Source organism: Protopterus annectens, chromosome 8.part0, assembly GCF_019279795.1.
Source record: "Protopterus annectens isolate FY-2018-M chromosome 8.part0, PAN1.0, whole genome shotgun sequence".
Taxonomy (NCBI): domain Eukaryota; kingdom Metazoa; phylum Chordata; order Ceratodontiformes; family Protopteridae; genus Protopterus; species Protopterus annectens.
In genome coordinates, this window is record NC_056741.1 from 1,066,812 (window position 1) to 1,089,817 (window position 23,006).

The window sequence follows — 23,006 nt, forward strand, 5'->3', positions numbered from 1 at the left end:
TTTGTGCATGACATGGTGATAGTGTGCTGTCCAAAACCTACAGGCATGCCTTTCAACTCTGCCTGCTGTCATGCAGATCATATTTCTGGCCCTCTCAGTCCCTCCCACACTGGTTGGCTCCTGTACAGATGCTACTGGATTGTCTGTTAGACAATAACAACAGTACATAATGGTGGACACAGCTGGCATATCATATAATGCACTGTCATTCAGCTCTTATCAGTCTGTGATTGTCACACAGCAATAGTTCAAACATTATACAGGTGTTTCTGACTGTGCCTGATGTACTCTGGCTAGATACTGTTTAGTCAACATTCATATCTCATCACTTGAGACCTCAGCTAGCATACATGGTGACCCCCTACAGCAGGACTGCAGGTCATAGCCAGTAGTAGTGGGGGGACACAGGCCTGACCTCAGTGACAGAGTGTACATATTAATCATACAAAGTAAGGGAAAGAATACAGTAACAGGTACTACTGTACCATAACTGTTTTCTGAGGGTTCTGGTGTGTGACAGCCAGATTCCCCACATTCTGAGATCAACCATTAAGTACTGTCCAGACATTTTCCAGACATCCATATGTTGCTGGCAAAGGGCTCACATATATCAGGCACATGTACTCATTCTGGAAACATCTGTGTACTGCAGAACTTGGACACCTACAGGGAAGATACCCTACAGTATGCTTGCAGTGCTGTCTGCCATTGCATCACACAGATGTTTCTGAACTGTCCCCATATACTTGTAGTAACACTCACCTATTTGGCTCTATGACTTGGTATTGGGATGTTGCCCATAGGGGACACATCACAGTAGATGGCATTAAAGGGAGTGGGGACACACAACACACTCCATCACAGCACACAGGGACATAACCAGTAATGCCACTATGTTGCTTATAGCCACATACATACTATATTGATAGATTGCGACTTATAATGTGGGAGTTAGCAGAGGATAGTGCAGGCCAATTTGGATGTGCAGGGTGTGTACATAGTTGAGAGCAATGTATGTGGTCCTGTGATGTGTTCCCCTCTTCTTGTCTTTCAGAAAAGATGTATAGATGGAGACAGCCGCCATGTTCAGCTGCCAAAAATGATGTGATCCTGGATGGTCTCAGACTGAATCACAACATACTGCTGTCCAGGAGTCAGCAGAATCATAAGTGACATGCTGCACTGTGGGCTGACCTCATCACAGCAGTACACCAAGTAGGGCTACAGGAAAGAAGCTACAAGCAGGTCCAACACCGAGTGACAGATATGATAACTGCTGATGTGGCCATGGACCTGCTGATACTGGTAGAGGGCTTGTAGCAGAACAACCACTCTCGACCACAGAGGAATTCCTGGTGAACCTGGGATCAACCACCAACTCCCAAGCATCCATCATCTCATATTTTGTGGAGGTGGGTGCCATAGCTTCCACATCAGAGTAGCATCCAGGTAAGCCTCCTGTGTTCATCCCTGTAATACTGTATCAGTGATTGTGGCAGCCTCTGCTTACCAGTACATGGATGTCAGGTCAATCTGCATTTGGGGGATTTCTTTGCAACGCAGATTTGTGCACACATACTCAGAATGTCAGAAATGTGGGCAATGTCACAGTTCCTACTGTACATGTTGATATATGCACATACTATCCTGTAACAATGCCACATTTGTTTTTGCTGACAGTATCTGTTCCTCAAATTTCCAAGGTACGTCAGGTGTGGCCAGAGTCCAACGTCCTATAGCCAGTGAGTGTGAAACTGTTTTTGTATGAATCATATATACCCTAAGAATGTTAAGGGCTGCCATTTTGCTGTAGACACAACTGATATGCTTAGCCAGAGTACAATACTTGTATGTTCAGTTTCAAAGGGGATAACTGAAGTGCATTGAATTGATACTCACAGTAGTGTATTTGCAGGAGCTGTAATGTGGTTGCACTTAGTTTTGTGAAGGTCTATGCAGTCTGCTATACAGGGGTAAATATTATGGGGATGGGTTCACTGTGTTTTAGGTGTAGGTCTATCACAAACATTAACATATGCTTATCTCATATGTGTATAGTAGTGGCAATATTAACTGGACATAGCTGCAGTGCATGTTATAACAGGTCTGTCTTGTCTATGTATGTTGTAGTCTGCTTGTGTGTTGTGCATGGGATCAGAAATATTATGTGGTATGTGTAATGCAGTTGTGGCAGCTCACCTGTATGAGGTAGTGCAGGTATTAATGAACATATGTTGTCTTCCTCCTCACAAGTGACCCCTCACAACCTGATATCAGTGTCTTATCAAACAGTGATGATGATGGTGGCCATAGTCAGGCACAGGTAAGGTTGTTGGGGGCTGAATCTGTCCCATGGGTTGACATCCCACTTCCTCCCCCATTGTCCCCACACACAGTCAGTATGCTCACATATACCCAGTCCCCTGCAGATGCAGATATTGGGCAGTCAGAGTGTGGTGGCATCAAACAGGAGAGTGTGGTAACTATGGCATCAGTGAGTGTAGACAGGGTCTATATCACATAGCCAAAGTCTTATAACTTTGAACACGTAATTTTCAAACCATTATGTTCAAAGTTACAAAACTTCGACTATGGATAAAATAAAAACAATGGAAAACAAAATAAACTGTTTCAAGCAGGGGGGGAAGCCCCCCTGCACCCCCACACACCCCGCTACTTAAGTATACCAACTCCGAGATCGCACCCCATTGAACAAAATGGAAACCTCCGCTTATGGAGATTTCCATTGAAATGCTCGAACTTTTTCAAATTCGAACTTATTGTCATGACCATATGAGGTTTGAACTTGTAAAAGTTTGACTAGGTGATAGGAATCCATGTAGACACTAGCCATAGCCAGAGAGCTGGTGAGGTCCCACACAAGCAGATTGACAGGGGTGCTCAAAGGAAGACTGCTGCCTATTCACCACCTGTCACAGGCATCACATCACAAGTCACTTGATGCATGTTTCGGTCCATCATGGAGGCACAGGCACATTCCGAATGCAATACCAAATGGATGGTCAGGATCATGGCTGCATCACTGTCTGACATTCATGGCTCCCTCCACCACATTGGTGATGCCATGCATCATTTCACTGATGTAGTCGACAGATGGCGGGGTGAGACATTATTAGTCCTTGACCGCACATTGTCTGTGCTGAACATGTAGTAGGAGTAGGGCATTGGATATGTGGCAGTAGGTCAGCTACAACATCCACTGAGAGTCCACGTGGCCATGCACACTCATGCTCCCGTAGTGGCAGTACTTCCAGCACTACAGAAGGGAGGGCTCTGTCCACACCATGACATAGCAAGCCATGGGCACATGGTCCTGGGTGGTCTCATGAGGGATATGGCCTCAGTAGACACCAGTCACAGTCAGCAACTAGTACCACATCTGACCCTGGACATGGTGGTGCCAGTGCCACTCCTGGAATTGCCAGTTCCCATGTTCATGGCTAGAGATGGTGAACTGTACATTCTGCCATGTAAGTTCCACAGCTATCCAACATAGGTTCATAGGTTCATACTAGGCTATCTGCCCGAGGGCATTTACAAGCCTAGCCCATAGTTTTGTGGCTTACGCCACCCCTTTAGTATGGGGAACTATACCCATTATTTTGCTGTGCCTCTGTCGAGCAGTGACACTGAGGTAATCCCTGGGGTATATCTGCGATCTCCCATCCATTGGTCAAGATTTCTCTTGAACAAGGCCAGCGAGGTGCTCTGCCTCACATATACCGGGATTTTGTTCCACAGCATAGGGAGTCTTTGGGTGATGAATCTATCCCTCCAGCACGTCCTATTAATAGCCGTGTCGAGGATTAAGTCTCCGCCTTGTGGCTCTGACGGATCTAGATTTTTGAGGTGAAGCATATTCATCAAATCTGGGTTTGACATGGCCTTGTATGTCAGGCACAGGTCACCTCTGAGCAGACGGTAAGCGACTGAATAGAGCTGGAGTTCCTTCAGTCGGGCAGCATAGGACAGATTTTGAGACCCTTTATCCTTTTGGTGAGGAACTTTTGTGGCCTCTCCAACTGCTGCAAGTGTCGGGTCAGATACATTCGAAGGGCATTGTACTCAATCATTGGTCTGATGAGTGATGAGTATAGGAGACTATGACCTCCCCTGATCTAGATGTGAATCCCTTCATGATAAGGTGGGCAATGTAGAAGGTCTTCCTAACTACTTTAGCTACATGGGTGTCAAATGACAGGCTACTGTCAACCTGGGTCCCCAGGTCCCTGATAACTTCTTCTGTGCTCAGTGGATTGCCACTTATATGGTAGCTAGAGGTAACCTTGTTTTTCGAAGGGTATGACTATGCATTTTTTGGCATTTAACTTTAGGCCATGGCTCTGGCACCAGTTATCTGTTTCTGTGAGACCCTTCTGAAGGATATCTGTGTCAGATGTGTTTTTGACTACGGCAGTTTGCAGTCATCTGCAAACTTTGTCAGCCATAACCCTCCTGTGTTTGCTTGTACTTCGGAAAAGTAGATGCCAAACAAGAGTGGGCCCAGGACTGAGCCCTGTGGGACACCACTTGTGACAGGCTTTGAGTCTGACATGGCACCAGCAACTCTGACCCTGTGGGTTCTGTCACTCAGCCAGTTTGCAACCCATCTTGTGATGTATGGGTTAACATTTAAGCTGATGAGTTTTTCAATGATACCCGAGTGGGGTATTGTATCGAAGGCTTTCACCAGATCGAGGTAGGCTGTATGGACTGCCTTTCCCTCATCAATGGCTTTGGTGACTGTTTCGAAAAAGTCAACCAAGTTTAAAAGGCATGATCTGCCTTTGACAAAGCCAAACTGGATTGGATCCAAAGTCTGCAAATTCCCTATGTCTTTATTTATGAGATCCATTATGATCCTCTCCATGGCTTTGCAGATAAAGCTTGTCAAGCTAATGGGTCGGTAATTTCCAGGGTCGGTGGAGGCACCGCCTTTGTGAAGTGGGACCACAGTCGCAGTGCCACTCCTGGGTACGTATCCAGAGGTGAGACTATGATTAAACAGCTGTCCTAGCTGTGGGTTTAATTCCTCATTGAGTTCGTGGAGCACACAGCCGGGACACCATCAGGTCCCATGGATGCTGTGTTTTTGCTTTGGAGAGAGCAGTTCTCACTTGGGCGTTAGAGATGTTTGGGGGCTGCAATCGTTTGGTATAGATATCTCTCCTTTTGGGGGAGAAGTTTGCACTGAACCTGTCAGCCAGTATGTTGGCAATGTCTGTAGGATCAGTAATCTTCACATCATTTTGAACTAGTTCTGAGCATATCTGGGAGTTTCCTCCCAGGTTTCTGACATAGCTAAAGAAGGCCTTATGATTGTCTTTTGAGTCTTTAGCTATTTTTTTCTCAAAATTTGCTTTGGATGATTTTATGAGAGCTCTTAGTTTTTTACTTATAGTGATCAAAGGTGTCTTACCTTTTAAGGATTTTGCTCTATCTTGTAGTAGCTTCCTCCTTTTGTTGTAGAGTTTGTTTATGGCTGGGGTCCACCAGACTGGACGCTTGCCTTTGGTACAAAGAGTCTTTGTTTTGCTTGGGATTGCCTTATCCATGCAGTCCTGCAGGTGCTGGTAGAAGGCAATTGTAAGTGATTCAGCGGCTTGAGTACTATTTTCCGCCGGCTCAGGGGCCTTAAAGGAGACCACACTAGTCTTTAGAAGTGTGAAGTCGGCTTTCGAGAAGTTCTTTACTGTGGTCTTTTTTATTTCAGGTGGGGGTGGGATGAGGACCTCCAGTGAGATTAGTTTGTGATCTGATCTCACCAGTGAGGGGTATACTTCCGGTGTTGAACATTGTGCTCCCATGTTCGTGATGATGAGATCAAGTATGTTTTCTCCTCTTGTGGGGATGGTGACTAGTTGTTCCATGGCATTTGAGTTTATGAATTCCAGAAACTTTTGGGCTAGGGTGTTTGGGCTTGAGTAGTGTTCCCAGTCTATATTAGGGTAATTGAAGTCACCTAGTATGATGGTGTTTGGAGATACATTTATCCCCTTCAGTGTTTTCAGGAAAGCCATGTGAGGTTCCTGAGTTTGTGAGGGTGGCCTGTAACATGCTACAATTTGCAGAGCAGTCTTGCCTATGGTTAATTGCACCTGGATAGTCTCCGATGCATCCTTGGATAGGGCTAGCACAATTCAAGTGCAATAACAGAATAAATGCAGAAAAACAATAACAATGTATCAGCAAGCAGGCGAAATACAGTTGCTAGATAAATAGAAGTGGAAAGCCACAAAAAATATACTTAAATCAGGTAAAGTCGCTTTTTTAGCTCTCTGAAGCTTGGATTACTCTGCTGGCCACCACAAGGATCTGTGCTGAGTAGGTACAAGCTGAAAAACGTGCGTTTAGCGTGTTTTATATCAGGGGGCTGAAAGAAGCTAGGAACTGGCCCAAAATGACCAATAGACTACAAGTTACTGGCTGAAACCTCACAAAACTGGACCAACAGGCAGCTCAATGCTTCCCACTCCCACTGGTAAGCAAGGGAACTTCCTACCTCCAAATTTGGCAGCGAATCAGTAACAGGAACTGCAAACAAAGTCCAGGGATCAGCAAGCTCTGAAACTGGACTACTCTAGCTCAGTAAGGCGGGAAAACAAGAGATATATTTTTTTTTTTTTCAGAAAACAAGCAGAAACAGATACAGTAGACACTTATAAATGCTATAAATCGGCTATCACAGCCTACACAAACAATTTGCAACAATTACAGATTTTAAAAGTAACAAACTGAGAATTCAAGTGCAATAACAGAATAAATGCAGAAAAACAATAACAATGTATCAGCAAGCAGGCGGAATACAGTTGCTAGATAAATAGAAGTGGAAAGCCACAAAAAATATACTTAAATCAGGTAAAGTCGCTTTTTTAGCTCTCTGAAGCTTGGATTACTCTGCTGGCCACCACGAGGATCTGTGCTGAGTAGGTACAAGCTGAAAAACGCACGTTGCATCCTTGGATAGGGCTAGCACATGGCTTGACTGTGTACATGCACACACTTACACACCACTGTCACATGCAGGTCACCAACAGACATACATGGCACCTCTCCATGACCCAGCTGACCAGCACGTCTTCCTGACTCACACACACAATGTCAACTGTGTGGCACAGCCTAGGACTCTGGCAAACCCACACCAGACCCTGTGCATGTGATGACACCTGTACCACATCCCTGTCATCCATACCATCCATGCAGGGACATGCAAGTAAGTGTTAGATGCACAGGGTGACTATAGTACATTACATGACAATTTGTAGTGTGATAGTGTTATGCCATGAAAGGTACTGTATGCTGGCATGTGTCACGAGTACACATCTAAGTGCTAGCTTTGTTCCATGATGTTAGATTGGTGGTAGTGTTGCTGACTGACAGGTGTCTCCTGGAACATTTTCTATTTCTGTTCTAGGCATCTGAGTGGATACACTGTGGAGACCTGGGGCCAATACAGCAGCTCAGGATGGCATGGTAGCAACGCAGAATTGTGACATCAGCAAGGTATGGCTGTATATGTGCATGGTTACCTAGGTGCATATGTGTAGAGCAGTGTGTCAGGGACAATGGTGGCAGACAGCATAATCCTATATGCATACTCCATGACAAAGCATGTTACCCTTGCTATATGTCACCTGGGTGTTCGGTACCTAAAAATGTAGGTGGTGGCAGATAGCATTTATGCCTAGGTAGATATGGGCTATTTAGGGCCAGCAGCTACTCACAGGGCCTTAAAATGTGTCAGCATTGTACACGCATAGACAAGACAGATACACTGCATCAACGGGATATGCTTACAGACACACTCATTCACAAAGTTGCTGTTGTTGAGATTAGAACCCCTACCTATTTAGTTGTACATACTACAGTATTACGTACTTATCACATGCACCACAGACCTTTTGTGTTTTAAGAGTGTCTGTCAGTGCTTCTAAAGAGGATGACATTAGCAGGACCTGTAAAGGAGGCCCATGGGGGGATTGACATGTTGCCACAGGTTCTGAAAATGTATAAGCATTACACACACATAGGCAAGACAGTCACACAGCTGCAAGGGGATATGCTTACACACATACATTCACTGAGTTGCTGTTGCTGAGATTAAAACCCCTACTGATCTAACTGTATTAGTAGAGTATTCTGAAGTTATCACATGTGGCACAGAACTTTTGCATTTTGAGAGTGTCTGCCAGTGCTTTTAAGGTGGATGACAGCAGGCTCTGCAAAGGAGGCCCATGGGGGGTTGACAGGTTGCCACAGGGCCTGAAAATGTAGAAGCATTGCACACAAATTGGCAAGACAGATGCACTGTTACAAGGGGATATACCTTTACACACATGCACACACACACACACACACACACACACACACACACACACACACACACACACACACACACACATACACGCACACACACTCACAGACTTGCTATTGCTGAAATTAGAAACCCAACCTATCTAGTTGTATATACTATAGTGCTACATACTTATTGCATGTGCCATGGAGCTTATGCATTCTAACACTGTCTGCTACTGCTAAGGTGGAGCAGCTGTTGACCTAGTCACAGGGCCATAAAATGATTGACCATTGCATAGACATAGGCCTGATGGGCATGCCTATACTACTGTATTGGGAATATTTACACACACACACACACACACACACACACACACACACACACACACACACACACACACACACACACACACACACACACACTCACAGAATTGCCCTTTTGGAGATTACGTCCCCTACCGATCTAGTTGTACATACTATAGTGCTACGTACTTATCGTATGCACCAGAAAATGTATGTGTTTTGACAGTGTCTGCCAGTGCTGTTAAGGTGGATGACATCAGCAGCTTTTGACAAGGAGGCCACTGTTGTTGAGGACACTAGTAACAGAGCCATAAAATGATTGACCATTGCACAAATATACTCCTGATGGCCATGTCTATTCTGCTGTATGGGGAATATCTATGTACACACACACACACACACACACACACACACACACACACACACACACACACACACACACACACACACACACACACACACAGTGGCTGTTGTGAGATTATAACCCCTACCTACCTACTTTTACATACTGCAGTTCATAGTGCTAGTTGCATATGTCACCAGTTACAATACATCACTCTACAATCATATATATATATATATATATATATATATATATATATATATATATATATATATATAAACAGCAAAATCCACTTCCAGCAGCTCATAGCAGAGTCTCCAAATGTTCAAAATCCATAGTCTTTCTTAAAAATGTTTATTAGGTAAGTACTTTCACAAACAGTGAATTTGCTTCCTCAGACCTTAAGAAGAACTTGAGGCATAGGTTATGTTATCCGAAGATGGACTCACAGTTAGTTCCTATACCTAAGGGTATGGGTACAGTTAAATGTGTTCAATGCAATTGTGAATATATCCAAGAAGGGACAGAGTTTATACATCCTGACACTGGTAGATCCTATGTGTTAGAGATAGATGCCAACTGTAACTCTAGGAATTTGGTCTACCTTGCCCATTGTTGCTCTTGTGCATCATTCTATATCGGGAAAATATATATGCCACATACCAATAGATAAGGGTAATCATGTCTGATGGGGATAGGGAGACACAGATATGTATACATACTGTAGCTACCTGTATGTACAAAGGTATATTTACATTTCAGTTCTTTAGGCAGATGAAGCATCAGACATGGACTGAAATTGGCTAAGTGTAGAGGCATGCCCAGTGTGATTATTAGTACTTACAAGGTGACTCCAGGCCAGACCTACCTGTACTCCAGTCCGGGAATTTATGTGCTACAGCCAATTGGCTGCTGCACTTGATTCAGTCGTCCAGCACCTCCCTGATGTAAGGTCCAAGCAATTCCCTGGCTGTGTGCTTACCGTAATCTATAACTCATACCTAGGGTGTGTACAGATTGTAATAGACTGTAATGGGTTTTGCATCATATGTCTGGTACATTTTACATAGCATTGTGATTCTGTGGTACATCAGTGGCAAATCATTATAGATTGACAATAGTAACTGCTGACAGACATTTGAGTTACTGACTCCATACACAGCAGGGAACCCATGATACTGCATGACCTGTTATTCTCTGCACTTTCTACATTTGTCTGGCCACTAGTTCATCCTTCTCTTTATATGTGGGCCTTTGTCCTGCTCCTGTTCCTGGCTTTGTCCATAGTTCCTGCACTTTGTAGCAGTAGGAATGCTGTGACTGGGGTACATGATGTAACACCACACACAGGGTTATAGCCTTCACACCTCTGACTGTACATGTTTTGCAGGATGTCCAGCATTCTGCCCCATATGTCTGCTCTGCCCCTCAGACAGTTTTGTGTTTTTTTAGTAATATACTACTAAATGGTGCCCACTGACTTGTTGTAAGTACTGACACAGTTACGTGATGGCCTTTACATCCTGCTGCTACTCTGACTTGTTGCAACCTGCTGTTATACTAGCCACCTTTTAGGTTACTCAGAGCTGTGTAATGTCCAATAGGCAATGAGAAGCAGAATTTATGAACATGTATACGACATAACAAATAAGAGAGCAATGCCCCATATAAACACTCTTAGTGTGTAAGGGGTTTGATAAATTTGTTTTTAGCATTTTGGATTTTGTTGCTATTGACCAGAAAGGGGGCAAATGGAAGAATATTCTTATTTTGTGAATTTTTAATGTGTGTATGAGATTTTTTTATTTCATGTTTATTCCCTTTAAGGATTTTTTTATGTCATTAATAGAAAGTGAAAAGTGGGCAGGTGATTTGTATTGCTAACCAATTGCATTGTTTGGCAAGATATTTAAACAAGGTTATTGAGTGTAACTATGTATTCTGATGAAGTCTTGCTTTTGTGGAAATGAAAGTGCTTAATACTTGTGTGTTTTTTATTAAAATTATTTCCATCCAGTACCCTGTTCCAGTACGTTTTATTGGATTGGCTTTGTTTCGTGCTGGGGCTGATTTTCTTGTGGTTACTAGTATACTCTAGTAACCTAGACATTTGTTGTAGAGGAGAGTGGCTGACCTTGTGAATGCAGCAGTTGAGATACCAGTGCTTCAGGGCAGACTCTGTCAGATGCATGCAGTACACAGCCAATACATGGTAAGGAACAGGTTGTGTGGTGTGGCTGGCATCCTTTTTACTATGTATGTGAGTTGGAGTAAGGTGTCAGTCCCTAGGTTATCAGTGCATGTGCTGTGTGTTGCCTCTTTGCCAAGGCTACAGCATACTGGGCATATGCCTACATCTGTCTACAGGGACAGCCTCAGGGGATTCCTACTCTGAGCCCCCCTGTGGGTATGGCTATGGGGACCTTGGCACTGGTGGGGAGGTGTGTGCCCCTTCCCTGTGATGAACCTGCTGCAACTGTTTCCACAGGATCATACTGTGTAGCATGGTATATACTGTGAACATCTGTGCACATGTGGCTGGAGAGTACTGCAGGGGTCCGCCAGATATATCAAGACACTGGAACCGTGACTTGAGCAGCCCAAACACATGCTCTATGATGTTCCTAGTTTGTACGTGTGCATCATCATGGCATTCTTTGGTAGGTGTGTGTGCATTTCTGATGGATGTTATCATCCATGGTTCCAGTGCGTAGCCAGCATCCCTCAGCAGATGGCCATATGGGATAAACACCCCCTGGCAAACATCTGGTACAGCTGTGATGCATGCCAGATATGGGAGTTGTGATAACTGCCAGGGCTACCAGCACACACATTCATGATAATAGCCTGGGCATTGCACATGACCTGGCAGTTGATGGAATAATACTCCTTGCAGTTGAAATAGACTCTACCGTCCTCACCAGGCAGTGCTTTAATGTAGACATGAGTGCAGTCTATGGCATCCAGTAACTCAGGGTAGTATACTACATGGTAGAAGAGATGCATACTGCTGGTCTTCTCCTCAGGGGTGCGGGGTGAATAAATATGCTCACTGGCATGTGGTAGCATGGCATTCAGGAAGTGCTGGAATACAGTGGATGATAATGCCTGTGAGACCACCATCATGTCCCCAGTCGGTCTTTGAAAAGTACCTGTAGCTACTGTCCTAAGGGCTACACATACCTTTGTTTCCACAGTGATGGGTTTCCCTCTATTGGCTCTGGGTCTGAGTTGAGGGCGGCAGAGCTCAGTGAGTTCTTGTAGTATGTCCCTGTCCACCCTGTAGTGTTCTACAATCTCCAGCTCATGTAGCTCCTGGAAGGTTACCCTGGGCCTGAACACTCTTCTCCTTCTCAGTCTAGGCCTATTGTCAGCAGCAGCATCAGCTCTGACCTCAGCATCTAGCACATACAGATGTAGCTGAGCTGTTGCATCCCCTAGCCTTCTCTCAGTTAAAATTCCCAAGTCTCTGCTCCAATGGTGCAGAGTGTGTATGTGGGGGATCAGATTTTAGAGTGTATGCATACTTTATAGTGCTTGCTGCAGATGCAGCCTGTGTGATTGGCTAAGTATGATGCATTCCACCTGCCAAGTACATCACTGAGGGCTGGAATGGCCCAGTTTAGGTGGAACAGGGGTCATCAGTAATTTATATATGATTGGCTTTCTCAGCCAATTACTTTTTTTTTTTTTGACAGCCTTCCTTGCTAAGCACTGAGGCGTGGCACGCAAACCCATGCTGCAGGTATAAACAATCCTCAGCAGTCAATAGACACACCCCCTTACACGGGCATGCTCAGCATAGCTTAGACTAGCTTAAACATGTTCCCATTGGGTAAACAAAGCTTAGTAGGCACTGGACACCCCCCCACTCAGCTTAACTGCTTGGCACACAAATAGGCACTGCTGTGCTCCAATGTACTTAAAAGAATACAGACACACCCCCTTTTGATGTCAGCTACCTCTTCTGTGGACACCAACAAGGTTCTGGAGCTACACAAATTTGATCTGCGGCCACAGATACCCATAATAGACAGACCTCCTTACACGGGCATGCTCAGCATAGCTTAGACTAGCTTAAACATGTTCTCATTGGGTAAACAAAGCTTAGTAGGTACTGGACACCCCCCCCCCTGCTCAGCTTAACTGCTTGGCACACAAATAGGCACTGCTGTGCTCCAATGTGTTTAAAAGAATACAGACACACCCCCTTTTGATGTCAGCTACCTCTTCTGTGGACACCAACATGGTTCTGGAGCTACACAAATTTGATCTGCGGCCACAGGTACCCATTTTTGCTATTCAGTAACTCCGGTCCACTTGCATACACATCTGTGTACATAACCTGGGTACTACACTATTCCATACCCTGCCTCCTTAGCAACCACATACATATACCATCATTGTGCATACTCTGTGCAAGGGCCTCTAATACATTATTGTCATATATTTTACTTTTTCATTTTTACAGTTTAAAACATTTTTTTTTTTGCATAATGGCACATTTGTGAACTGCTGCTCACTGCGCAAACATAATATGTGTATTTTACGAAAATGATTTTAAACAATTGTCATTACATTTTGCGCACACAGGGCAATAGTTCAAATATCTGCCTATCTGATTGCTGGATCACTCCCCACCCTCATTTGCATGCAATTCACCTGCTTATGAGGTAATTTGCATACCACTGACACTTCTGTGTTGGCATGCTCGTGCATGCCCCTCACCTCGGTGCCTGGTAACCATATACATTTTGACTTTTCCATTGCTTGACTGCTATCATAAAGGAGCATCGCTATCCATCATACCATCATTGAAAAATCCTAAGTCAAATTTCTTGTTCAATGTCAAAAAAATGTTGAGAATGTGCCTTGAGCTGCATACCCATCCTGACAACTGCACAATGGAGCTTAGACTCTGCATGCAGGAACACAATTGTGATTACTTTATTGTCATTACACAAAGAAAGATAAGTGATTTCATTTCTTGACCTGATTTTACATTCATTTTAACAGCCTCTAGCTGCTTTAGCTAAGGTCTATAAGCCTATATTACAATTCCATATTTAGCTGCCCTACATTTTTGCTGTTTAGGTGATCTAAATGTTATTAAACTCTAATTTCATTCTTATGTACTGTGTCAAGCTAGTTCAGGACTTACCTTTGCATTAAGTCAGTTCCAGGCCAGTGATGTCAGAGTCTAATTTCTTTTCTCTTGCATCTACCCATTGTAGTTGTGTTCTTACACTCAGTGTATCTGTTGTTGTCTGCCCGTTATGATAATTTGACAATGTTTATAGGTTCATAGAATGATACTAGGATATTGGCCTGGAAGCCCTTATAAGGCTAGCTAAGAATTTTGCCCATGTTCCCTCAAAGTCAGCATCTGTTTCCCCTGTCCAGCAGGGAGACCGGTGGGATCCCAGGGGTATATTTTACGTTTCTCATGCAGTCGTCCAGGTTCCTCTTGAAGAGGGCTAGAGAGGTACTCTGCTTGACATGGAGATGGAGTCTATTCCACAGATGGGGGAGTGTTTGGGACACAAATTTATCCCTCCAACAAGTTCTATTAATATCACAGACCAGAGTGAGGCCTTGCATGTGGGTTGCAAGAGTGGAGTTTGTCTTACAGATATGCAGCAACTCCATCAAGCCTGGGTTTGAAATGGCCTTGTATGCCAGACAGAGGTCACCTCTGAGCAATATGTATGAGACTGTGTAGAGGGACAGGGCTTTTAGTCTATCTGTATAGGATAGATGTTTGAGACCCTGGATTTTCCTGGTCAGGAATCTTTGTGGTCTCTCCAACTGCTGCGTGTGCTTTGCAAGGTACATGTTGAAGGGGGCATTATACTCGATAATGGGTCTGATAAGGCAGGAGTGTAATTCCCTTCCTCTTCCTGCTTATTGGCTGTTGACAATAAGCACATAAGTATCATTTTGTAAAGTCTTTCTCCTTAAACTCACCAGTCTAAAAGACCTTTGATAAAATCACTTAGTACTGAGTTTACTGATACTGCTTACACCCTTTTTAGTATCAAATTAGTGAGTTTTTTGTACTATCATTTGTTTACTGGTTCTTGCTCATGGCAGAAAAAGATTTCCAAGGTAGTTATTTTGTATTGAAATTTAAGTACTCAATAATAAGTCCACCCAAAAATTATTCTAAAACCGCACTTCAAGCAGCTACAGTTACCCCACCCCGAGAGTCATTCCTGTTGGTATCATGGACCAGCACTTCCCCACAACTTCTCTAGCCAGCCTGATTGAGATGGGTTTCTTGAGGCAGTGTAAGAATTGTCCCATGCTGTCTGATGATCATCTGTTACTTAAACAGCATAATGGTGTGTGTGAGAGATGTACATATATAATATCATTGGAAGCAAACATCTCACACACAGTGAACTTAGACTTCAAAACCATCAGCAGTACAAAACACATAATACCTCTCCAAGGCCATCAAAATACTCATAATCCATCAAATACTGGGGATCTAAAGATTAACTTGCCTAAACTTTAAAGACCTCTAAAACACAACACAGGCATAAAGCACACTTTGCATATTAAGCCTACTTCCTCACATAGCACAAGGAGTTCGAATGTCATAGATGCTGAGTGCATAAAGGAGGCATCCAAACATTTTTGTTATAGGTGACTCCACTGTAAGATATTTAAATGTGGATCTTATTAGGCTGAGCAAGGAAAGAGTGATGGTTAGTTGCTTGTCTGATGCCAGGATCCATCAGATCATGCATGCACTCAAGGTCCTGAACAACAAGTATCACTATCACTCTGTCATAGTTCATGCTGGTGTCGATGACTTGAGGTGTACCTCTCTGGACTATATGAAGACAGACAGACATGTTGGAGCTCTCAGACTATTTTTCCAAGGCATGTATGAGCCTAGCACTGAGCAGCTTTTACCTTCTCCAGGGATGATACTGTGATATGAACAAAAAATAATTGACTTCAATAATTGGCTTAGTTTTTAGTGTTATTCAAAGGGAATCCAATATTTGTCACCCTCAGAAGATATGATCAACAGACCATGCTGCTTCACCAGGGATGGCGTGCATCCGTCCTTTGTATGGCTTTGATTATTGGCAAAAACATTGTCCCCCAGTTGGGCTATTTTTAGGCCATGCCGACCTGATAAGCCTACCAAGATAATGAAACAAGCAAAGGAAAATATGAGGGTGTTACTGATCAATCCTAGGAGCCTAAACAAGGGACTTCACTCTCTACAAGACTTCTCACCATGAAGGGTATGTAGTGGCTGTGTAGTGACTGAGACATGGTTTGAAACAGAGAAGAGTACTCTGGATGTGCAGGGCTATAACTCCTTCCACATGTTTAGACCAGCTGCTACACAGGAGGGGAAAAAGGTGGAGGAGTTTCAATCTGCATCCAGTAGAGACTCACATCAAGGCTTATAAAGCAGTATGATGCACTAGATCTTCTTCATGTCCAAATAACCATCAGAAAGCTCCACCATATATTAGCTAGCTATAGAACTGCTTCTATGACAACAGAAAGCCACAACACTTATCTGCAGGAACTAGACTCATTCAGTATTAAACACAATACCATTTTCCTAGGTGATCTGAACTATCCAGCTACAGACTGGGAAACCTGCACCACCACTAGTGCATAAATATAGAGATTCCTGACCTTTGTCAGTACAAATGCTGAAACAATTAGTCAAAGTGCCCACTAGGGGGCAATAACATCTTGGATTATATCTTTTCTAATATGGGAGCATCTTGCACCATCCTTTGCATATCTGCATCACTTGTTAAGTCTAACCATAAAGCAGTCTCCCTCGAAATAAAAAGTGATACTTTCCACTCAAGATACCCTTAGCAATTATTTTAAGATAAACTACCTAATCCTAAATGATACATTGGCCAGCTTCAAATCCCCACCAAAGCAAGTTATCTTCATTGAAAATGCAGAAACATACAGTACACCACCACACTATACCAAGATGTAAACAGCCATACTCCATAAGAATAAAGCACAGGGCAACACCCAGAAATGAACTAACATAATGGAACTATAATATCAACAAACTTTATAATAAAAGGAAACAAATTTGACCAAAAGTAAGAAGAGCAATTCCCAGCATGTTAGAGCCCTTGTCAATGAAACAAACAAGCAACCAGGAGCTTAATAAAAATCCATTAAGTCAAGTTTGAGACTAAAATAGCTACCCAAGGCATTTTCTAATTACGTTCTTAATCTCAAAAGCACAGCAATGCACTGAGCTGATTGTGAAAACTATTATCTGCATGGAAGCTGAAGATAGTAAACCTACTAGGTGATAAATTTGGCTATAACGTTTTCCCTCCCTCCCTTCCATCTTTTCCTCAAGATACACCCAAAACTGGCTTGTCTAGGACCCAGTCCTAAAAGTGTTATAAAAAGCTAAAAATACTGCATCAGTGAGTCCTGGCAATATCCCTGGATATATCTTAAATAGCATGAATCATGATTTAGCCACATCCCTAACAACACTGTTCACTCTCAGCCTCCATATATGTTTTCCACTAAGTGAATTGAGAAGAGCTACAGTCATTCCCCTGCATAAGTGATGACCTTCCACAGATCCAGGCAATTACAGACCCATAAGTCTGATCAAACTCATATACAAAGCAATGGAAAGATTTCTCATTGAACTAATCAGTCATGACATAGGAAATTTCCAGACACTAGACCCATCTTAGTTTGGATTCATCAAGGACAGGTCATGCTTACTCAACCTGATAGATTTTTTTGAAAATGTCACCAAAGCAATGGAAAAAGACAACATGGTACACACCACATACTTCCACCTGAGCAAAACGTCTGACACAATTCCAGCTCGGGTGTGATAGAAAACTAAGTAAACTGGGAATAAACCCCTATGGGTTGCTAACTGGCTCACAGACAGGACACAGATAATCAAAATAGGGAAAGTTATCTCCGCAAAGAAACCCGTTAACAGTGGAGTCCCACAGGGTTCTGTGCTGGAACCTCTCCTGTTTGGCATCTACCTTTCTGAAGTTAAAGCCAATACCAAAGGGCTCTGGCTGACTACGTTTGCAGAGGACTGCTTACTCCATGAGCAATAATTGAATCCCCAAATGACTTAGTCATCCTGCAGGAAGGTTTGTCTCAAATAAATCACTGCTGCCAAAATCACGAACTGATACTAAATTCTACAGATGCATTACTGTAGCTTTTGAAGTCCCAGAAATGCCCCAAAGAGTTGACCCAGTTGTCTGTGATTTCAGAACTTATGTGGACAGTGGCCTAACTTTTAAACAACGTATGTCTATTGCTGTAAGAAAGTCCTTCTGTACTGAACAGCTTATAAACATATGGATTGTGTCTGATCTAAGGATGTCATTTTCCCTTTTTACTCAGCCCTCATTAAACCCTTCATTGAATATAATGCCCCCCTTTGGCATGTATCTTCCCAGACACATCCGGCAACTGGAATGCTCACAGATATACCTTACTAAAAGGATACAGGGTCTAAACAACATGTCCTACATGGACCAACTCAAAACCCTGTCACTATACTTGGTATCCTACAGGCTGCTAAAAGTTCACCTGTACCTGGCATACAAGACATCCTCTGACCCATTACTAATGGATTTACTGCACATCAGCAAGTCAAATGGCATCAGAAATACTTGGTCTAGGTATCTAAATCTCTTCTGCAAAATCAACAGAATATTTAGGAGGAACTGGGGATTGTGCAAACATTATGATGTTGAAGTGGCTGAAAAATACCAGAAACATGAGCCTCAAAGCATCACAGAAAATGATGAATTCTAGATCACATGGGATCACCAGTTACCAACAATTCAAAAGATAGATGCTAGAAAAATTAATATAGTGGTCCAGGAAAATAAGACAAGAGTAGCATTGATCACTGAAATCACCACACCCAGTGACTACAGCTTCCTGTGCTCAGAGAGACACAAAGTCATAAAATATCAGGATATGCAAGCAGAAACGAGAGCAATGTGGAAGAAAGATACCCAAATAGTTCCAATAGTAGTAGGAGCAATGCGTCTTATAAAAAGGACTCTAAAATCTTATTTAGACACGACACCAATACATGTAACTCCATAGGAATTACAGAACGAGTAATTACTAGGCACATTGCAGGTGCTGCGAAGAGCACTTTTGGCTGACATCAAAGAGTGAAACAATACTAATTTCATGAACTTTAATCGCACTTTGACTTAGGAATGCAGTCCATTCCTGTTATGGTTAGAAACCCAAAAGATTTGGAGAAATTAAAAAGGGGATGACATATCTTACAGAGGATGGTGCTGCTGTGGTACAGACTCCCTATCAAAAAAAAAAAAAAATCATCCCTGTCCACATTATAGTGCAACTTAATTCTATGGATGGAAAACAGAAAATTTACCCCAGGACAGCCCCTCTAGTAATGGACAGAAGTATTTCCTAAATGCTTTATCCCATGCACAGATCCCCTCAAATTATCTATGGTATGATCCCAGTTATTTTCATTAAATGTAATATATAATTATCAGCCATGGGATGGGTCAGTTTATAACTAAATTGGATAGTTTATTGTCAGCACAAAAAGAGAAGCTGGCAAGGCTTAAAATGGCGCACAAGGGTAGCTTGCCTAGTACTTACCTATGAACCTGTTTAGGCACATGCGGGCATTTAATATGTTGACTGTCAGCTTCTGCAGTTCACTCTACTGAGATATCATGTTGAAATCCTCCATTTGGGTATGCAAATTGCAGTGTAAGTAATATTCAGCATCCCCATGATTCACTCAATTAACTCCACACCATTCTTCATTGTCTGTCTGTTGCTACATGTTTCTTTGCTCATTGTTTCTTGTTTTACTTATGCTGTTGATTGCATAGTTCTCCTAGACTATCAAGGAAATCCTGTTTAGGTTGTTGTACATAGATATGGCTGTGCTGATGCTTAACACAACATGGCCACACGCCTGTGCTGTGGGCTTGAGGAAGGCTTCTCGCCATGCTACGTGTCTTGTCTGCATGCATGTTTAGTGCTGCTCATCATGCTAAGATGGTAAATCATGTTAGTGTGGCTGTAAAGAGGCCATGATGTTAATGCATCCTCAGGAAACTGTTTAGCAGTATATATATTGGCAAAAACATGGAAGTGATTATGCTAAATATCTCTTCTATTATCTAAAGACTTAATCGTTTTCTAAAATAAAATTTATTTCAGTGATTTATTTCAGTGATTTATTTCAGTTGATTTACCACAGTAGAAACAGTTATTTTAAAGATATGCATCTGTTACGATGAAGGTGTTGAACTTTTATTTATTTGTTAGAACACTCTTCCATTTCTTCAAGGGAGGCAACTGTTATATGTTTGCTGGTAGAACTTATTTTAACTACTACATTTTTTTTCAAGGAAAAGTGTTATAGACAATCAAATGGAGTAAGTATGATAGCAATTTTTGCCTAGTTTATGCCAACATAGTACTGACAGTGTGAGAAGAAGAATGCTCATATTGGATGATTGATTTTGAAAATGTAGCTCTATATTGGCATTTTCGTCATATTCTTTCCTTCACATATGGCATGGCAGTGTTATTGAATTAATTTTGTGCTGAACATTAATTTGAGCATGAGTTGTTTTCATTAATCACAAATATTTTCATGTATAAACCATTTCTACGTGCAGCCAGGAGCATGTTAGAGATATTAAGTAAATACATATGGATACTCATAACTTCACAAATTGTTGTAACATATGTAGTTTACCACAAGACAAAAAAACACTTCTGCACTCCACAAGTGCACTGTGAACAGATCCAGTGTTCACATAACCAGCTGCAAAAACTCTTAAAATGCTCTATAACAACCCAGGTCAGCAAAATCAACAAAACAGTAAACGCAAAAGGAATTATTTATTACAATCTTATCACTGTCGTCCACATATAACATACAGATTTTATCAGAACTGAAAAACAGCAGCAAACATATAAATTACTGTATCAAAACATCTAATCAGATAGCCAATTTAATTAACAAATGTAATGCTCTTGAGTTGAAAGCCTATACATCCTTGCCACAAATCTTTTTGTTTTTTTATAAATTATTTACTAACAACCTTTAATATCCTATAAAAGAATAAATAAAAAATTTAGTCATAGCCACAGTGCATATGCATTACTACCATTAATCTAATTTGTCAGCCCTTTGTTTCAATACACTATACAGCGATGTAATGTCATTTAAGCCTGGCTTCTTTGTAGCATTTAAACATAGCTGACACAATAATTATTTTTTCTCTAGTATTAGTTCACTGTTCCCACCTCTATAATAGGATCATAGGAAAGTTACTAGGCCATTGGTCCTGAGGCCCTTACAAGCCTAGCCAAGAATTTAGCCCACGTTCCAACAAGTCAGCACCCTATGCCACTGTCCAGCAGGGACACAGGTAGAATCGAATCCCAGGGGTGTATTTTCTGTTCCCCTTCCAGTTATCCAGGTTGTGCTTAAAAAGGGTTAATGAGGTACTCTGTTTTAGATGGAGAGGGAGTCTATTCCAGAAAAGGTGGGAGTCTCTGGGACACAAATCTGTCCCGCCAACAAGTCCTGTCAATGTCACAGACCAGGTTGAGGTCGCACGTGTGAGTTACTCGACTGGAACTTGACTTGTGGATATGCAGCAATCCCATCAGGGTGGGGTCTGAGATTGCTTTGTATGTCAGACAGAGGTCACCTCTGAGGAGCCTGTAGGAGACTGAGTAGAAGGACAGGGCTTTTAGTTTGTAGGGTAGATGTTTGAGGCCCTATATTCTCTGGGTGAGGAACCTCTGTGGTCTCTCCAGCTGCTGCATGTGCTTTGTGAGGTACATGCCGAAAGGGGCACTGTACTCAATAATGGGTCTTATAAGGGAAGAATACAGGGATGTTATGACCAACTTGTCCCTGGATGAGATACCCTTACTAATGAGGTCAGCCATGTAGAAAGCTTTCCATACAATGGAGGCAATATGGTGGTAAAAAGTCAGTTTGCTATTGGATATTTTCACTTTATCAATAATACAAAATATGAATTTTTTTTAAATCAGGGCAAGAATGTGAATGCTTATATAGCGTGTTAGTCTGCCTTCCTTTTTTAATTACATATACATGCTAATATATTCTTTCTTTCAAAATCTGTGTTGTTTTACCTATATAGAAAATTGAACAGGGGATACAATTTGCCAGATAAACAACCATTTTTGATTTACAGTTGTACTTACCTGGCCATGTTAAGGTTCTTGCAAACCCTTCAGCTATGGCATATAGTCCATGATTGACGTATGTACAAAACTTACGCTAGCTTTCTTTCATCATCTTAGAATATATAGTATAATCTAGACTTATATAGTCTTTCGCAAACATGTTCTTTAGATTTTTTTCCTTTTTTTTAAGTCAGCTTAGGATACATTCCTAACTTTTGTTTGTATTCTAAGGAAAATACAATTTCCCATGTATTTTTTAAAATGTTCTTTACCTTAACTGCTTCTGTATTGTACTCAGTGGTCATTGCCTCTATTTTCTCATTTATATTCTTATTGTTATTATTATAAAACTTAACATCTGTGTTTGATTTAATGTGCAGATTTGAATTATTACTCAGAATAGGGGTAAAGCTTTTTGCCCTTCCTTCATAATGTCCTCCTTAATTTCCAATAGTAAAGGCATTGGGTAATTTCTTTCATGGAACATTTTCACAAACTTATCTAAGACTTTAAAAATATTTCATCTACTGAAACTAGCCTTGAAAGGTGGACCATCTGATGTTTTATAATATTTCTCTTCTGAAAGTAAAGGTGGCAGCTGTTGTAATCCAATAAAGAGTTTGAATAAGTTTCCTTATGATAAATGTTGAGACATATCTCTTCTGAGTGACTTTTGAAATGGCAGTTTCTAAATAATTAATCTTTTCCATATAAAATGCATATGTCAACTTTAAAAAGGATCTTGAATTATTCAAAACATCCATAAATTTATGAAAGGATGTACTGTCATCTG

The 23,006-nt window shown here is 41.9% G+C and overlaps 1 protein-coding gene across 1 annotated transcript in view; it reads right to left on the bottom strand.

The window, feature by feature from the left end:
• LOC122807957 (asialoglycoprotein receptor 1-like) overlaps positions 1-23,006 on the bottom strand; it is a 363,119-nt gene that overhangs the window by 51,882 nt on the left and 288,231 nt on the right. The gene's annotated exons all lie outside the window — the stretch shown is intronic.